At 44.7% G+C, this 19,297-nt stretch overlaps 1 long non-coding RNA gene across 2 annotated transcripts; it reads right to left on the bottom strand.

Moving 5' to 3' along the window:
- Nucleotides 1–7,607: 7,607 nt before the first annotated feature.
- On the bottom strand, nucleotides 7,608–18,663 carry LOC140629756 (uncharacterized). Of its 2 annotated transcripts, XR_012027564.1 has the most exons (4): nucleotides 18,327–18,663; nucleotides 17,316–17,385; nucleotides 15,516–15,673; nucleotides 7,608–8,345 (listed from the first exon to the last, which is right to left on the bottom strand). It is a non-coding gene; the product is annotated as an uncharacterized lncRNA (long non-coding RNA). The 2 variants fall into 2 exon arrangements; XR_012027565.1 differs by lacking the exon at nucleotides 15,516–15,673.
- Between the last annotated feature and the right edge of the window lie 634 nt (nucleotides 18,664–19,297).

Raw genomic sequence — 19,297 nt, 5'->3', positions numbered from 1 at the left:
AGTAAGATGCTTTAGGAAAAGGCGTTCAGCTACCTTCTCACGTATGGAACTTAGTATGTAGCACCAGTCTACCACAGGAATTACTGGGAATTCGCTGAATTGGGCTTGGAGGCACTCGTCTTGTGTGCCGGGAGATTCCAATTACCTCTCCCAACACTTCCGTGAAGCAGCGAGCCTAGGCCTTTTGGAAGCGAATGGTACCGGCAGGCAGGATGTAAGGTTACAGGCCATAAGCTCAACTCTCAGAAGTGTGTATGCATGGGAGGCAGATGTCTGCTACCCACTGTACATGCGAGTTGGAACCTAGTTACAGTCTGATTGAAGAAGGCTGTTGGTAATCGCTGTATTCAACTCAGATAAACGGGAGTTCAGGCACAACGATTCCACATGCTTTTCTCACAACCTCTCTCAGTCACTACCATGAGGATGTTAGCAGCTCCGTCTAGAGTCAGGCAGGATGCGGGAGGGTTCTGTCCTGAACTCAGCTTCTCCGGGAAGCAGGCCTAGAAGCCAGCTCTCATCTAGCAGCTTTCCTATGGCAGTGAGAAGGTAGCCGTATTCTGAGTCAGGAGGTTCTAAGATTACCACTCTACTGCACCTGGAGATACCCTCCAGGTCTGCATTGTTAACTTGCGTCTCAGAAGCGTGTGGCAAACGTCTCTGGTGAAGACCTGCGAAACTCACTCTGCAGGCAGTGTGGAACTGTGAGGCTCAAATCACCCCAGCCCCCACAGAGCCCGGGGCCAGGCCAGCCCAGGTCCCTCTGGGTTAGAGGCTGGTGTCCTGTGCAGGGCGTGCCGCCCTCCAGGAGGGGCAGTGGGAGGAGGCAGGGCACAGTGCATACCGTGCTCCACCCACCTGCATCCACCCAGTCGTGGGCTCCCGGCATTCCCTCCTCCCTGCAACCTCTGTACTCTATGGGACACCAGGGATTCTGATGGGAGCCGGCTCTCCAGAGAACCCCGGGGAGGCTGAGCATGTCCCACAGGGGACAGCTTCCCCAGGTCCTTGCTGGGGTCCGATGGTGTGGGGGCAGAGGTATGATGGTGGTGGAGTGTGGGGGATGGTGTAGGGAGGATGGTGTGTGGGTATAGTGTGGGTGGGGAATGTGTGGGGTGTCGGGGATGGTGTAGGTGGGATGGTATGGGGACGATCCCATGGGGGATGATGATGTAGGTGGATGGTGTGGAGGTGGGTAATGAGAGGGATAGCCTCCACAGAAGAGCCCCCAAGCCCCCGGGTCTCCGCCGCTTCTCTCCGAACCCTGCGTTCACTCTGCCTACGTCCAAGCTTCTTTTGGTTTTGTTTTTTTATCTCAGACTGTTGTGCCCAAGATTGCAAATCCGAGAAACCACCGAGAAGCCGACACCGATGGAAACGCACGAGGGTTTTTTTTCAAGCTCGAGCTTGCGTCCAAGTACACCCGACACAGTGGAGCAGGGACTTGGACCCCGAGGTGGGTTTTAGCTTAGTTTTAAGGGCTGGTCTCGGGGACCTCCCGAAGGGCTGGAGCAATTTCTCAAGTTCTGTTTACATTTTGATATGGGGCCTTCAAGAGCATTGAGCTCTGTTCTCATTCTAATAGGGGCTTCCCGCCCTAGGCCTGGGCTCAGTTCTTATGCTAATGTGGGGCTTTCAAAGACATTAAGCTGTAAACTTTTTTTTTTTCCTGTAACTGAAGTAATGAAAATTTCAGCTCTTCTTTGCAGGGGCGTGGGGTGGCTGGACGTGTGCTAACACTGGATTAAAAGTGGAATGGCCTTAATTTTCTCGGCCTCAAAAAAAATTTTTTTTTTCTCGGCCTCCACGCGTCCCGTCTTCCTATCTAGCTCCTTCCCCCTTCCCCGGAGCTCCTAAGAGAGCAATTGCAAATGACCTCTGGTGGCAGCGTGTGTTGGGGGACAGGTCCAGGGATTTGGGATCAGGAAGACCTGGAGCACGGGCGTCCCGGCTGTGAAGCCGGATTCGATGCTGCAGACTCTTATTCCCTAAGGCTATTTTGACAACTGACTTTGTACGTAGAAAAGCTCTCCTTTGTCTTTAAAAGATGAAGAGCAAGTCAAAGCGGTTTTTCTCTGCCCATCTGATTTTCAGATTCCAATCTGAGACATATTTCCTGTTAATAAGGATAATTTACTATCCGCAGTACTATGGTTAAAATATTCTGACACAAGTAATTCAGAGGGCTGAAGGTTCCTCATCTCTTCACAGCTCAGTCACTCATCAGGAAATGCATCTTTATGGATTTGGAAAGAACCAAGAGACATTATTACCAATGGTCATATTATTATGTTAAAGATTCTTCCTTGAGATCCCAGGAAGGCAATTTTTCCTTGGGCTTGCGGAGGCCTCTTGGAGTGAGGTTAGAATCAGAAATTGTGAGTTTGGGTTTCAGATAATGAACTGGTTAGCTACGTAAACACGGACAGGCATTTAGGTTCTTTTTGAATTTCAATTCCCTTAAAAGCTATAGAATAATTTCTAAACACCTCATTAGACTGTTGCAGGATTTCTTTATTGCTAATACAAGTTAACATTCATATGGCACATATTATGTGCCAAGAATTGTGTCATGCTTCACATAAAAGAACTCATGGGATCCTCCAACAACCCTATGGGCAGATACTGTTATCTTGATGGGCCAACTAAAGGATAGATAGGAAGAAAACATCTTGTCCAAGGTCATTTGACCTAGCTAGTTAAGTGGATTCGAACTCAGGAAGCCTGGCTCCAGGCTGTTATGGCCACCAGAAAATATTTATTAAGTACTTACTAACGTCCTAGATATTGTACAAATAAAGTCCAACTCTTTATCATTAGAGCTCTATGGCACAGGCATTATTACTGTCACAGTTTTGCAGAGAAAGAAGTAGGTTCAGAGCCTAAGCTCAAGGGACTTGCCCAGAGCCCTACAATTCAGAGGCAGAAACCTTCCTTTTCCTCATAATATTCTCCTTCCACCACTTACCTTCTCCTTTCTCTAAGTCTTAATATAAATGTTGCTTCTTGTGGTCATCTTCTCCGAGGCCCCAGTTAGACTAAGCCTTCTTATATATGTACTTGTAGTAAGCTGTATATTTACCTTTATATTGGCTACTATAATCTTGTTTAGTTGTCTTTCGGTCACTTTTTGGTTAGTATCCGTCTCTCCCACTAGCATGGCCTGGAGGGAGCTAGGGACTGCATCTATGTCTGGTTAACTTGGTATTCCTAGCACCTTGCACATAGTAGCTATGCACCAAATACTTAATAAATTAATGGATCCCTAACCTTCTTGAGTTGATGTTGATAAACATTAGAACATGAAATGGACAAAGATAAGAATGAAATTGCTGAATGAAATGATAAAAAGCAATTTTATCCATTCACTCATTCAGTATTTTATCAGGTGCCTACTGTATGCCATATCTGAGCGAAGGAAAACGATACGTGATTCCATTAGGGTATTATAATAGCAACTTAAAAATTGGCCTTCTAAGGCATTTGCTATAGTTGAAAGCTCTAACTAAAAGGCTCAGTGATTAGAAAGGAACTCAATAAAATCAAAATAAAGTATTATCTGGGCAGTAATTTCCCAGTAAATTTGGTTTAATAAAAATTTCACATGAATCATTTCTTAACTGACACTGAAGCACTGTGAACTCTTTGGAAGACAAATGTCCAGGAAATAAATGTTATGCATTGCTAATTTTAAAGGCACTTGCAATATGGTGTCTACTATAAAAGAAGTATTTTTATCTGATTTTTGCTATTTAATATCCTTTCCTGCTTTTCAGGTTGAGGAGGTGTTCATAAGTGTTTTTCTTTCCTTCTGATATAAAATTCTTACTTTGTTCCCATCGAAGGAACTCTTTAAGAATAAGGCAAAAATTAATTAAACTATTCTTAAAATGTCTTCATACTTGGAGCCTGATACATTTAAGTCAATTTTCAAAATAAATCTTACTGATTAGAAAAAAAACAAAGATTTATAGGGAAATTGAGAAGATAGTACAGAGAATTCTCATGGGCTTGCACTCAATTTCTCCAATTATCAATATCTTATATTAGTACGGTACAAATATTAGCTAATGAATCAGTATTAAAATATTCGCATTCACCAAAGACCATACTTTATTCAGATTTCCTTAATTTTTGCTAAGTTACCATCCCTCACATCACATTACACTTGTCCTCATGTTTTCTTAGGCTCCTCTGGATTGTGACAATTTTTCAGCCTTTCCTTGTTGTTGTTGAACTGGAACACTTTGAGAAGTAGAGTATTTTGTAAAATTTCCCTCAGGTGGGACATGTCTGTTGTTTATCTCATGATTGAACTGGGATTGCGGATTATATACAGAGATATACTGCCCTTTTTATTATATCATATAAAGTATAGATACTATCAACATGATTTATCAGTCTTGGTATCGATCTGATCATCTTGCTGAGGTAGTGTTTGTCAGCTTTCTCCATAGTAAAGTGATTCTTTATTATTATTATAATATTATTATTATTATAACTTTTTCATAATCTATTTTGTAGAAGGAAGTTACTATGTGTATTCCACACATAAGAGTGGGAAGTTACGCTCATCCACTTGAGGGTGGAATGTCTGCACAAATTGTTTGAAATTCTTCTACATGGGAGATTTCTCTTTCTTCTGTGTTTGTTTTTCAAAGATGTTATTTATTTATTTGAGAGAGAGAGAGGAGAGAAAAAGCATGAGCGAGAGGGGCAGAGGGAGAGGGAGAAGCAGGTTCCCTGCTGAACAGGGAGACTGCCTTGGGACGTGGATCATGATCTGAGCCTAAGGCAGAAGCTTAACTGACTGAGCCACCCAGGTGCCCCTCTTTCTTTCTTTTACAATTTTTAATATTAGTATAGATTCATGGATATTTATTTTACACTTTGGGTTATAATCCAACACTACTTATTTTGTTGCTTATATTGTCTCCGCTCTGGCCAGGGGAGCTCTTTCAGTTGACACCTGTGTCTCTTTAACATATTTCCATCAGTATGGAGTCTTTTGTCCATAAATTTGTGAAAGACAAACTTTATGTAAATCTCATTTTTGATTTGCACTTTGTTTCTGTTTGCCTCCTTCCCTCTCTCTTTGCTGTTTCATTTCTTTATTTATTATGATCTGAAAATAGGAAAGGACATAGGATTTCAAATTTTGCTATTTTAAGGTAAATCAATTCTCCTTGGTGCCTAGCCAGTGGTTCTCAAATGTTAGTGTGCAAAAGAATAACCTGGAGACTTCTCTTGTCTTCTCAGTTTCCTTATCTGTTAGTTGAGGGGATCGGTTTCCATACCGTTCATTAACTCTTTGTTTTTAATGACATTCATGGATTTGTCATTATTGGACCGTCACTAATAAATATCACAGAAAGTGAATTCATTTCTCTTTCTCCCTCTCCCTCGTTTTTTGCATTTTTCCATTCTGGAACTTTGATTTGCTTCTCAGAATACTTATTTATTTGAAGTGGGAAAGAGTTTCAGTCATTTTCCATTCACATTTGTAACTTTTTTATGATCTACTGAGGGCCATTTCATAAATGAATTGCTGAGGATGGCTGAGCCGTCCAGTACCTTTTTTTAATTTAAATTTAAATTTAAAAAAATTTTTATTTAAATTCAATTTGTCAACATGTAGTATAATACCCAGCGTTCATCACATCACATGCCCTCCTTAATGCCCGTCCCCCAGTTAAACTATCCTCCCACCCACCTCCCCTTCCGCAATCCTTTGTTTCCCCAAGTTAGGAGTCTCTCATAGTTTATCTTCTGTGAGACCCAGGAAATTTAACAAAAATCCCCTACCCCTGGACAAGCAGAGCAGGACTGATGCCATTTTGTGTTACACCTGCCACCTCCTGTATGACCCCCACATAACCTTAACCTGCTTATTGCTTAAGGCGCTGCCCCACCCTAGTCAAGCCGCTGGGCACACCCTAATCGGAAATCGGCTCATAACCACGTAATCCTGCTTTGTGCCCACCAAAACTGCGCGCCAATTCTGACCAAAGTAATAGGCCAGCTCAAATGGATACTATAGGGTAAGATGTAATTCAATCGGCCACCTGCGTGTGTACCGACATGACTGTGCAACTTTCTGCGTATCCCATGGGCCACTGGCCCCTATAAAGCTGATACGCCCCTTAGTCTCAGGGTCCAAGTCCTTGCTCCGTTGTGTCGGGTACACTTGGACCCAAGCTCGAGCTTGTAAATAAACCCTCGTGTGTTTGTATCAGTGTCGGCTCCTCCGTGGTTTCTCGGATTCGCAATCTTGGGGACAACACTGCCTCTCTCAATTTTCTCCACTCAGTTTCCCTCCTCTCCCTTATGATCCTCTTCACTCTTTCTTACATTCGACATAAGAGTGAAACCGCATGATAATTCTTTCTCCATGTGGCTTATTTTATTCAGCATAATACCCTCCAGTTCCATGTCCATGAAAATGGTAGGTATTCATCCTTGCAGATGGCTAAATAATAATACATTGTATATATAGACCACATCTTCTTTATCCATTCATCTGTTGAAGGACATCAAGTCTCCTTCCACAGTTTGGCTATTAACATTGCCGGTGTGAACATTGGGGTGCAAGTGTCCAGTCAGTTCACTACATCTGTGTCTTTGGGTTAAATACCCAGTAGTGCAATCGATGGGTTGTAGTATAGCTCCATTTCCAGCTTTTTGAGGAACCTCCACACTGTTTTCCAGAGTGGCTGCACCAGTTCACATTCCCACCAACAATGCAAGAGTGTTCCACTTTCTCCACATCCTCTCCAACATTTGTCGTTTCCCGTCTTGTTAATTTCTCCCATTTTCACTGGTGTGAGGTGGTATCTCATTGTGGTTTTGATTTCTATCTCCCTGATGAAAAGTCACGTGGAGCATTTTTTCATGTGCTTGCTCACTCTGTGTAGGTCTTCTTTGGAGAAAAGCGGGTACCTTTAAGTTGGAGAAGAGATGGCAACTCAAGGGGTGTTATTTCCTGTCATGGCCACATACCAGAAGGTTCTTGAGTATGTGTATGTGCGTTTGCCTGTGCCTGTGAGGAGAGGTCGTTGGATAGAATTTGAAAGCAGATCCTCTCCATATTTATAGGTCTATATCTATTTCTCTCTCTTTCTGCACACATCTCTTTCTAACCATTTTGTCTCTATCTCTATAGGGAGATCTATATATGGACGTATAGAGATTAGATATAGAAATGTTTAGTTTGCATATTTAAATATAAATATATAGTTCTGTTTATAGATAATTATTATATTATGAGTAATACATTTAATAATAAATATATTAAGTGGAAACATAGATTTATGTTTATATGTTTGTTTATATAAACATCTATTTATGTTCCTGGGAGCGATCTATCAGTAGATCTATCACTCTATCATCTATCTAGCTAGCTAGCTATATATCCCAGGAAGAGAAAAACCCAGATCGAACAGATGGGAATGTCCCCCTCCGGAATGTGTCATACAAGAAGATAGGCAAAAATCTTCTGTACTTTCCTGATGTGCTGATGCAATTAACTCAGAGATGTACCTGTGATGTACTGTGGGCCAGGAGCCAGTGGTCAAGAGAGAATCCTTGAGACATTTTCCATGCAAAAAGGTGTTTTTATTAAAGTATGGGGACAGGACCCCTGGGCCTGAAAAGCTTCACCAGGATTATGAGGAGCCTTGGTTATAATCTTTTAAGTTGCTGTGTGGGATGGGGACTCTAGAGATAAAAGAAGTTTCCAAAAGGATGTTCACACTTGAAAGATTTATAGGATCCTGGAGGTCTGGCTATCAGCAAACAAATGTTGCTTTTGGCCTCTAGCAAAGCATTAACATTCAGGCAGCTGTGAATTCTTGTAAGAATGTCCCACTCTGTCGGTTTCAAGTATTTGTTTATGGACTGCAAGTTTGTTAGGAAATGTAATTGTAGGGATGCCTGAGTGGCTCAGTGGTTGATCCTGGGGTCCTAGGATGGGGTTCCACATTGGGCTTCCCACAGGGAGCCTGCTTCTCCCTTTGTCTCTGTCTCTGCCTCTCTCTCTTTCTCTCTCTCTCTCTCTGTGTGTCTCTCATGAGCAAATAAAATCTTTTTTTAAAAAAGCAGATATAATTTTAAACTATATTTTTTTGGCCTTAGTTCCCCCTATCACCTGGGTCTTCTATCCCTCCATGCATCTCTTGGTTCGTTGGCCTTTGGTGGTGAAGAATCCAAAGGATATGAGGCAGGAGGTGAGTGAGATGGGATTAAGCCAATGAAGTAATTTCCCAGGGAGCTTGGGTAAGAGAAGTGCAGCAGGCAGAATGAAGTGAGAAAGTCAGGTTCTTGTCTCACGGAGTCGAAGAATGAATCTGGTGGACAAAGAGTGAGTAAAGCGACGGGAGTTTATTAAGCAAGGATACTGAGAAAGCTCTCAGGAGTGGGAGGGGCCCAGGCTGGGTTGCCCACATGAGTAAGGACTAGTGATAACATCTTTCACATCTTTAATGGTTTACTTCTTTTTGGAGTCTGGTTATCCTTTTTTGGGCACAGAGGACTGTCCTAAAAAAGACCCTCTCTACCCATACCTAGGGCAGGGTGGTCTCGTTTGTTTCTTTATTTCTGGTTTCCTTACATCTCAGCATCCTTAGGATCTTTGTGAGCCTGAATCTGTAGCCCCCTACCTATTTCTTCCTACCTAGACTCTCCTGTCCCTCAGTCAAGAACAGGAGAGATGTGGCTCTGAGAAAAGGTGCACTAAGAAACATTGTCACAGTTTCAATATTCCCTCCCCACAATTTGTGAGACCCAATTACTTCCAAACTCCTTTTTCCTCCTTTTTGTTTTGGATGGCAATGCTGCTCTGTGACTGACCTACACAACCAATGGCTCAGTAACAGTTCAACACTGTGGAGAGAACCCAAGGGTCTGCTGGGGAAGCATGAAGGAGAACTGTGGACTTGCTTGTTTTGCCCTCAGAAATCAGCATTAAGGATCCTGATAGGAAGTTCAAAAGACTGCAGGTAGTACTCTGGGACATAGATCGAAACCCAGTGGGGACGGAGCCTGTCTCTGTACCTGTCATATAGAAGGCCAAATAGACTTCTTTTTGGAATGGATGGGTGTTGAATAAATAGGAGAATCTGTGTATGCTGGGTCTGTTTCAGGTCACTGATTCATACTTAGGGAAAGACATTAATCCAGGGACTGGTTCTCTGAACAAGTCCTGGGAAAACATATCCTAAGTTATTCAAAAAGAGTAGTAAGATAGATAAGGAGTTCAGAATTGAGAAAAATATTAAAATCATCTGAGGAAAGTAGAGGTGTTCATCACGCAAGTGGGTTTCTTGCAATTTACTCACTTATAGCTTGTATATTCTGAACAGAAAAACAGAAAGGGAAGGAACCGCATGTGCTTGAGGTCATCAATTTCATCTATAAAAAGGAAATAATACTGCCTGTCCCGTGACACTGTTGTGAGGACTAATAGTGATGGTTGTTGATGTAGAGACTTGCTAGGTCCAGTCACCATAAAATGTAAAAACAACACACTTTTTTTTTTAATTTATTTTTTTATTGGTGTTCAATTTACTAACATACAGAATAACACCCAGTGCCCGTCACCCATTCACTCCCACCCCCCGCCCTCCTCCCCTTCTACCACCCCTAGTTCGTTTCCCAGAGTTAGCAGTCTTTACGTTCTGTCTCCCTTTCTGATATTTCCCACACATTTCTTCTCCCTTCCCTTATTTTCCCTTTCACTATTATTTATATTCCCCAAATGAATGAGAACATATAATGTTTGTCCTTCTCCGACTGACTTACTTCACTCAACAGAATACCCTCCAGTTCCATCCACGTTGAAGCAAATGGTGGGTAGTTGTCATTTCTAATAGCTGAGTAATATTCCATTGTATACATAAACCACATCTTCTTTATCCATTCATCTTTCTTTGGACACCGAGGCTCCTTCCACAGTTTGGCTATCGTGGCCATTGCTGCTAGAAACATCGGGGTGCAGGTGTCCCGGCGTTTCATTGCATCTGTATCTTTGGGGTAAATCCCCAACAGTGCAATTGCTGGGTCGTAGGGCAGGTCTATTTTTAACTGTTTGAGGAACCTCTACACAGTTTTCCAGAGTGGCTGCACCAGTTCACAGTCCTACCAACAGTGTAAGAGGGTTCCCTTTTCTCCGCATCCTCTCCAACATTTGTTGTTTCCTGCCTTGTTAATTTTCCCCATTCTCACTGGTGTGAGGTGGTATCTCATTGTAGTTTTGATTTGTATTTCCCTGATGGCAAGTGATGCAGAGCATTTTCTCATATGCATGTTGGCCATGTCTATGTCTTCCTCTGTGAGATTTCTGTTCATGTCTTTTGCCCATTTCATGATTGGATTGTTTGTTTCTTTGGTGTTGAGTTTAAGAAGTTCTTTATAGATCTTGGAAACTAGCCCTTTATCTGATATGTCATTTGCAAATATCTTCTCCCATTCTGTAGGTTGTCTTTGAGTTTTGTTGACTGTATTCTTTGCTGTGCAAAAGCTTCTTATCTTGATGAAGTCCCAATAGTTCATTTTTGCTTTTGTTTCTTTTGCCTTCGTGGATGTATCTTGCAAGAAGTTACTATGGCCGAGTTCAAAAAGGGTGTTGCCTGTGTTCTTCTCTAGGATTTTGATGGAATCTTGTCTCACATTTAGATCTTTCATCCATTTTGAGTTTATCTTTGTGTATGGTGAAAGAGAGTGGTCTAGTTTCATTCTTCTGCATGTGGATGTCCAATTTTCCCAGCACCATTTATTGAAGAGACTGTCTTTCTTCCAATGGATAGTCTTTCCTCCTTTATCGAATATTAGTTGCCCATAAAGTTCAGGGTCCACTTCTGGATTCTCTATTCTGTTCCACTGATCTATGTGTCTGTTTTTGTGCCAGTACCACACTGTCTTGATGACCACAGCTTTGTAGTACAACCTGAAATCTGGCATTGTGATGCCCCCAGCTATGGTTTTCTTTTTTAAAATTCCCCTGGCTATTCGGGGTCTTTTCTGATTCCACACAAATCTTAAAATAATTTGTTCTAACTGTCTGAAGAAAGTCCATGGTATTTTGATAGGGATTGCATTAAACGTGTATATTGCCCTGGGTAACATTGACATTTTCACAATATTAATTCTGCCAATCCATGAGCATGGAATATTTTTCCATCTCTTTGTGTCTTCCTCAATTTCTTTCAGAAGTGTTCTATAGTTTTGAGGGTATAGATCCTTTACATGTTTGGTGAGGTTTATTCCTAGGTATCTTATGCTTTTGGGTGCAATTGTAAATGGGATTGACTCCTTAATTTCTCTTTCTTCAGTCTCATTGTTAGTGTATAGAAATGCCACTGACTTCTGGGCATTGATTTTGTATCCTGCCACACTACCGAATTGCTGTATGAGTTCTAGCAATCTTGGGGTGGAGACTTTTGGGTTTTCTATGTAGAGTATCATGTCATCGGCGAATAGGGAGAGTTTGACCTCTTCTTTGCCAATTTGAATGCCTTTAATGTCTTTTTGTTGTCTGATTGCTGAGGCTAGGACTTCCAGTACTATGTTGAACAGCAGTGGTGAGAGTGGACATCCCTGTCTTGTTCCTGATCTTAGGGGAAAGGCTCCCAGTGCTTCCCCATTGAGATTGATATTTGCTGTGGGCTTTTCATAGATGGCTTTTAAGATGTCGAGGAATGTTCCCTCTATCCCTACACTCTGAAGAGTTTTGATCAGGAATGGATGCTGTATTTTGTCAAATGCTTTCTCTGCATCCAATGAGAGGATCATATGGTTCTTGGTTTTTCTCTTGCTGATATGATGAATCACATTGATTGTTTTACGGGTGTTGAACCAGCCTTGTGTCCCAGGGATAAATCCTACTTGGTCATGGTGAATAATTTTCTTAATGTACTGTTGGATCCTATTGGCCAGTATCTTGTTGAGAATTTTTGCATCCATGTTCATCAGGGATATTGGTCTGTAATTCTCCTTTTTGGCGGGGTCTTTGTCTGGCTTTGGAATTAAGGTGATGCTGGCTTCATAGAACGAATTTGGAAGTACTCCATCTCTTTCTATCTTTCCAAACAGCTTTAGGAGAATAGGTATGGTTTCTTCTTTAAACGTTTGATAAAATTCCCCTGGGAAGCCATCTGGCCCTGGACTCTTGTGTCTTGGGAGGTTTTTGATGACTGCTTCAATTTCCTCCCTGGTTATTGGCCTGTTCAGGTTTTCTATTTCTTCCTGTTCCAGTTTTGGTAGTTTGTGGCTTTCCAGGAATGCGTCCATTTCTTCTAGATTGCCTAATTTATTGGCGTATAGCTGTTCATAATATGTTTTTAAAATCGTTTGTATTTCCTTGGTGTTGGTAGTGATCTCTCCTTTCTCATTCATGATTTTATTAATTTGAGTCTTCTCTCTCTTCTTTTTAATAAGGCTGGCTAATGGTTTATCTATCTTATTAATTCTTTCAAAGAACCAACTCCTGGTTCTGTTGATCTGTTCCACAGTTCTTCTGGTCTCGATTTCGTTGAGTTCTGCTCGAATCCTTATTAACTCCCTTCTTCTCTTGGGTGTAGGATCTATTTGCTGTTTTTTCTCTAGCTCCTTTATGTGTAAGGTTAGCTTTTGTATTTGAGTTCTTTCCAGTTTTTGAATGGATGCTTGTATTGCGATGTATTTCCCCCTTAGGACTGCTTTTGCTGCATCCCAAAGATTTTGAACGGTTGTATCTTCATTCTCCTTAGTTTCCATGAATCTTTTTAATTCTTCCTTAATTTCCTGGTTGACCCTTTTATCTTTTAGCAGGATGGTCCTTAACCTCCATGTGTTTGAGGTCCTTCCAAACTTCTTGTTGTGATTTAGTTCTAATTTCAAGGCATTATGGTCCGAGAATATGCAGGGGACAATCCCAATCTTTTGGTATCGTTTCAGACCCGATTTGTGACCCAATATGTGGTCTATTCTGGAGAAAGTTCCATGTGCGCTTGAGAAGAATGTGTATTCAGTTGAGTTTGGATGTAACGTTCTGTAGATATCTGTGAAATCCATCTGGTCCAGTGTATCATTTAAAGCTCTCGTTTCTTTGGAGATGTTTTGCTTAGAAGACCTATCGAGTATAGAAAGAGCTAGATTGAAGTCACCAAGTATAAGTGTATTATTATCTAAGTATTTCTTCACTTTGGTTAATAATTGATGTATATATTTGGCAGCTCCCACATTCGGAGCATATATATTGAGGATTGTTAAGTCCTCTTGTTGAATAGATCCTTTAATATAGTGTCCCTCTTCATCTCTCACTACAGTCTTTGGGGTAAATTTTAGTTTATCTGATATAAGGATGGCTACCCCTGCTTTCTTTTGAGGACCATTCGAATGGTAAATGGTTCTCCAACCTTTTATTTTCAGGCTGTAGGTGTCCTTCTGTCTAAAATGAGTCTCTTGTAGACAGCAAATAGATGGGTCCTGCTTTTTTATCCAGTCAGAAACCCTGCGCCTTTTGATGGGGTCATTAAGCCCGTTCACATTCATAGTTACTATTGAGAGATATGAGTTTAGTGTCATCATGATATCTATTCAGTCTTTGTTTTTGTGGACTGTTCCACTGAACTTCTTCTTAAAGGGGAATTTTAAGAGTCCCCCTTAAAATTTCTTGCAGAGCTGGTTTGGAGGTCACATATTCTTTTAGTTGCTGCCTGTCTTGGAAGCTCTTTATCTCTCCTTCCATTTTGAATGAGAGCCTTGCTGGATAAAGTATTCTTGGTTGCATGTTCTTCTCATTTAGGACCCTGAATATATCCTGCCAGCCCTTTCTGGCCTGCCAGGTCTCTGTGGAGAGGTCTGCTGTTACCCTAATACTCCTCCCCATAAAATTCAGGGATTTCTTGTCTCTTGCTGCTTTAAGGATCTTCTCCTTATCTTTGGAATTTGCAAGCTTCACAATTAAATGTCGAGGTGTTGAACGGTTTTTATTGATTCTAGGGGGGGATCTCTCTATTTCCTGGATCTGAATGCCTGTTTCCCTTCCCAGATTAGGAAAGTTTTCAGCTAGAATTTGTTCAAATACATATTCTGGCCCTCTGTCCCTTTCGGCGCCCTCGGGAACCCCAATTAAACGTAGGTTTTTCTTCCTCAGGCTGTCGTTTATTTCCCTTAATCTATCTTCATGGTCTTTTAATTGTTTGTCTCTTTTTTCCTCAGTTTCCCTCTTTGCTATCAACTTGTCTTCTATGTCACTCACTCGTTCTTCCACCTCGTTAACCCTCGTCGTTAGGACTTCTAGTTTGGATTGCATCTCATTCAATTGATTTTTAATTTCTGCCTGATTAGCTCTAAATTCTGCAGTCATGAAGTCTCTTGAGTCCTTTATACTTTTTTCTAGAGCCACCAGTAGCTGTATAATAGTCCTTCTGAATTGGCTTTCTGACATTGAATTGTAATCCAGATTTTGTAACTCTGTGGGAGAGAGGACTGTTTCTGATTCTTTCTTTTGAGGTGAGGTTTTCCTTCTAGTCATTTTGCTCAGTGCAGAGTGGCCCAAAGCAAATTGTATTGGGAAAAAGAGAAAAAGAGAGGAGAGAAAGAAGGAAAGAAAAGAGAAAGAGAAAAAAAAAGGGAAGAAAAAGAGAAAAAAAAACGAAAAAAAAAAAAAAAGAAGAAAAAGAGAAAGAAAAAGAAAGGAGAAAAAAAGGGGGTGGGGGAAGGAAACAAATCAAAAAGCAAAACAAAACAAAAACAAACAAACAAAAAAAAGAACCACAGGGGAGTATCTTCTGATTCTGTGTTCTTTAAGTCCCTTGGCTTCCCCTGGAAGTTGTCAGTGTAGCTGATCTTCTGGGGGAGGGGCCTGTTGTGCTGATTTTCAGGTGTTAGCAGTTGGGTAGCTGCTCTGCCCCTGCCTGGTGCAGGGCTCAGTGGGGGTTGTTGACCCCGTGAGGCCGCAGGAGGAACAGCCCCAGTGGCGGGGCAGCTCTGGAAACCTGGATTCAGCTGCGGCAGGAACTCCGTCTGCAGGGCCTGGAGGCTCCGGGGCGGGGCCGTTGCTCTGCTCAGCTGGGGCAGGAGCGTCCTTGCTGTCCTGGGCCCTCCCGGCCTCTGCCTGTCCCGGGGGAGGCAGGATCCTGGGCTGTGTCTCGGCGCCCTGTGCTCCGGAGCCTGCGCTGTTGGATTCGCGCTCCCGGGCTGCGCAACCCCCTCCGCGGAGCTGCCGCCCGAGCCCCTCCGAGCTGCTCCGGGTCCCGCCGCGCGCTGCAGCCCTTAGGGAGCTCGGCGCACTCTCCTGGGCGCGCAGTTGCTCTGTTACTGTCCCAGGGAGCCCGAGGGCATCCTCGCCCTCCTGGGTCTTGCTCCAACTCCCCGCGAGCCCCTTTCCCCCGGGAAGGTCGGTGCAGCTCCTGCGTCTCCGGGACGGGGCTCTCCTGTCCTGGGGACACTCGCCCTGGCCTCAGCCCAGCTCCTCGCGGGGCCCCTCCCCCTTGGAGGCCTTTGTTCCTTTATTTCTTTTTCCCCCGTCTTCCTACCTTGATAGATGCGCGAACTCTTCTCACTGTAGCATTCCAGCTGGTCTCTCTTTAAATCTCAGGCCGAATTCATAGATTTTCAGGATAATTTGAAGGTTTTCTAGGTAGTTTGGTGGAGACAGGTGATTTGGAGACCCTACTCTTCCGCCATCTTGCTCCTCCCCCCAAAAACAACACACTTGATTAATATAGCTACCAATATAGCTGCCATATACTTTTTCATTTTATTTATTTATTTATTTATTTATTTATTTATTTATTTATTTATTTATTTATTTATTATTTGAGAGAGAGAGAGGGAGAGAGAGGCAGAGACACAGATAGAGGGAGAAGCAGGTTCCATGCAGGGAGCCTGACGTGGGACTCCATGCTGCATCTCCAGCATCCCACACTGGGCTGAAGGTGGCGCTAAATCGCTGAGCCACCGGGGCTGCCCTACAATATACTTGTTAAAAATATATTTTATCTATTTATTCATGAGAGAGAGAGAGAAAGAGAGAGAGAGAGAGGCAGAGACACAGGCAGAGGGAGAGGCAGGCTCCATGCAGGGAGCCCGAAGTGGGACTCCATTCTGGGTCTCCAGGATCACGCCCTGGGCAGAAGGCAGTGCTAAACGGCTGAGCCACCCAGGCTGCCCATTTTCAATTCTTAAAACACACAATTCGACTTCTTTCTAGCAAAGTTTTATGTGAGTTGGTGTACCTATCAATTAAAAGCTGTAGGGTATGGATCCCAGACTGCCCCTAAGGTGCATGTTCAGAGCCCTTCCAATTCCTCCAAGTGCAGCCTGGAAACCACCGAGCTGGTCTGAGGTCACATCCACAGCTGTGGGAACCAAGTGCCAGAGGCCGTCACGATTTACTGGATCAGAAACCCAGTTGTCTCCTGACGCATCTGAGTCAGGGAATTGGTTTTTCTCAGGGCAGGGTGAAAAAAACCTTACACGATCAGGATTTCTCTCATCCCAAGAAAAATGCTTAGGTTTTTTTTGTTTGTTTCTTTTTTCTCATGTTGTTTGGCTATTTCTCTTGTCACATTGCCCTACTTCCTTTGGTAATTAGTTTTGGAAAGAAATCATTCACATAATGAAAATGATCTAGAAACTCAGGTTAAAAAATTTTTCTAGCCAGTGTGGATATGTGTGATTCACAGTTGCTTTAAGCCTACAGAAATTTGTTTGCACAAATTAATAACAACTTTTAATAAACAGACTTTACTGTTCACTGCTAAAAATATTCCTGTCAGAAGGGCAAGACAGCCGAAGAGTAGGGTCCCCAAGTCACCTGTCCCTACCAAACTACCTAGCTAACTCTCAAATCATCCTGAAAACCTATGAATTCGGCCTGAGATTTAAAGAGAGAACAGCTGGAACACTACAGTGAGAAGAGTTCGCATTTCTATCAAGGCGGTTCCCACCTTGGCTTCACTGGGACCTGGTGACTGTGGTCTCCACCTTTGCCTCACCTGGACCTGGTGACTCTGGTCCCCACCTGGGCCTCACCTGGACATGGTAGCTGTGGACTTCATCTGGACCTGGTGACTGTGGTCCCCACCTGGGCCTCACCATACCTGGTGACTGGGCTCCTCAGCTACCAATGACTAACATCCAGGACGGACCCTTAGTTGCTACTGACACCAGTACCATCCCCAGGGTCTCACTTGTTCCTGGTGACTATGGTCCTTGTCTGGGCTGACCTGACTCATCCTTGGCTCTGATCCTCTCCTGGGCCTCCCCTGCCTTGCAGGTATGGTCTCCCTTGTCGTGGGTGTGTATTGTCTATGGTCCCTTCTGGGCCTCACCTGATGGTACCGGGCCACGATATCCTCCCTTCACAAGGCCAGTAGGTTCTCCGAGTCCTCCTGCATGGTGCTGCAATCCAAACACATCCAAGAATGACGGCACATGAAAACCTTCCGAGGACACATGCGTCTGGGTGCTCCCCGTGGGCAGGTCCCCCTCCATCTGACCGGAGCCGGAGACAACCCCATAGCCCTGAGGGGCAGAGGCTTGGCTGGAACATCACACGCCGGCCCTCACTGCCTGTCTGTCACTCGCCCACCTACAGTCCACCTTCCCAGCCACTGTCCCAGGACACGCCGTCACGCTGGGATCACAGTGCGCTCCCACCCCGGTATCAGGAGCACACGGGCGGGGGACCCAGGAGGCACTGGCGAACTGCCGATCTGATGCTCGGGTTGATGTCTCCCAGCCCGGGGGATATCGAAGGTTTCTCTTAGATTCCACAAGCACAACGACCGAGGGGAGAAAGCAACGGACTAGACTTCATCAAAATTAAAACCTGATGCCAGCAAGAGTGCGACCAAACTCCCCACACTGAGGGCAACGATGCGTGAATAGCCTGAGGGGGGTTCTGGGGGGAGCACGAGGGACTCTGCCCGCATTCCAGTGCGTGAAGAGTAAGCCTGCTCACCGGTCAGGGGGACCCAGCAGGCCCTGACCGTCCTCCCCTCACCACAGAGTGGGGCGGGGGGGTGTCATCCCTGTCGGGGTCCTTGCATCTAGGACGGGCTGGAAAGGTCACGTATTGTGTCTCCCTGAATAGCACAGGCCTTACAGGGGAGCGGGGGTCCCGAGGGAGCTGCCAAACTCTGACTGCAGCCTCTTTCCCTGGACAGGGCCTTAGGGGGCCACCCTCACCCCGTGGGGCTGTGGAAGGGCTGCAGGAGCTGCTCAAGGTCATCTCATTGGGGTCGGGGTGTTTTGGACCCCAGCCCAGGAGGCCAGCGCCCCCACCCGGACCCACAGGCCCCAGAGTGGCCCACGGGGAGCAGGCATCAGGGGCCACTCACCTGTGACCTATCGCTGTGTGAGCGCCTCCTCTTTATGCATCGTGTACTGGGTAGAGTGGGAGAGTTGGGGAACTGGGTAGAGTGGGAGTTCTGGGGTACTGGGGAGAGTGGGAGAGTTGGGGTACTGGGGAGAGTGGGAGTACTGGGGAGAGTGGGAGAGTTGGGGTACTGGGGTGAGTGTGAGTACTGGGGAGAGTGGGGGTACTGGGGAGAGTGGGGGTACTGAGGAGAGTGGGAGTACTGAGCTACTTGGGAGAGCAGGAGAGTCGGGTCGCTGTGAGCCAGATCCAAAGCACGAGTGCTTCCGAAGGTCTGCAGAAGCACAGTGAGCGCCAGGCAGTAGTGGAACCCGGGGGCGTCACAGTTCCGCCCACAGTGGGGTCCCGCATCATCACTGTGGGCAGGCGGGGTCCAATCAGCACTTAGCCCTTCACCCTGAAGGCCAAGGGTCCCGGGGGAGGGTCCTGTCCCCCCGCCAGGTGGGAAGGGGATGCAGGCACCCTCCCCCATCCTCGGGCCCTGCAGGCCTCCCACCATTCTAGGCAGACTGGGGGTCACAGATGTCCCCCCGACCCCCAGAGTTCACAGCATGGGGTCGCACTTAACATTTGAGGGGCTCCTGGGTGGTTCAGTCGGTTCCACGTCGACTCTTTAATTTGGCTCAGGTCAGGATCTCGAGGTTGTGGCATGGAGCCTCACGTGGGGCTCGGGCTCCGTTGGGTGAGGAGTCCACTCCAGGTTCCCCTCTCCCTCTGCTCCTCCCTACCGCACCCTCTCTCAAGTAAATTTTCTAAAAATTAACATGAAGACACGTGAGCATCTTTATCCCCTCTGCAGAGGTGTCTTCGTGTGTGTAACGACCGTGTAAATGCCTTTCACGGACCCACCGGGAGTCCTACCAGAAACCCCTTTTCCTTGATATTTACTGAAGTACAGTCAACACACAATGTGACAGTAGTTTCAGGGCTACA

This window comes from Canis lupus, unplaced genomic scaffold (assembly GCF_048164855.1).
Source record: "Canis lupus baileyi unplaced genomic scaffold, mCanLup2.hap1 Scaffold_119, whole genome shotgun sequence".
Lineage (NCBI taxonomy): Eukaryota > Metazoa > Chordata > Mammalia > Carnivora > Canidae > Canis > Canis lupus.
The sequence above is the reverse complement of the archived record's forward strand: the minus strand, read 5'-3'. Positions and strand labels throughout refer to the sequence as shown.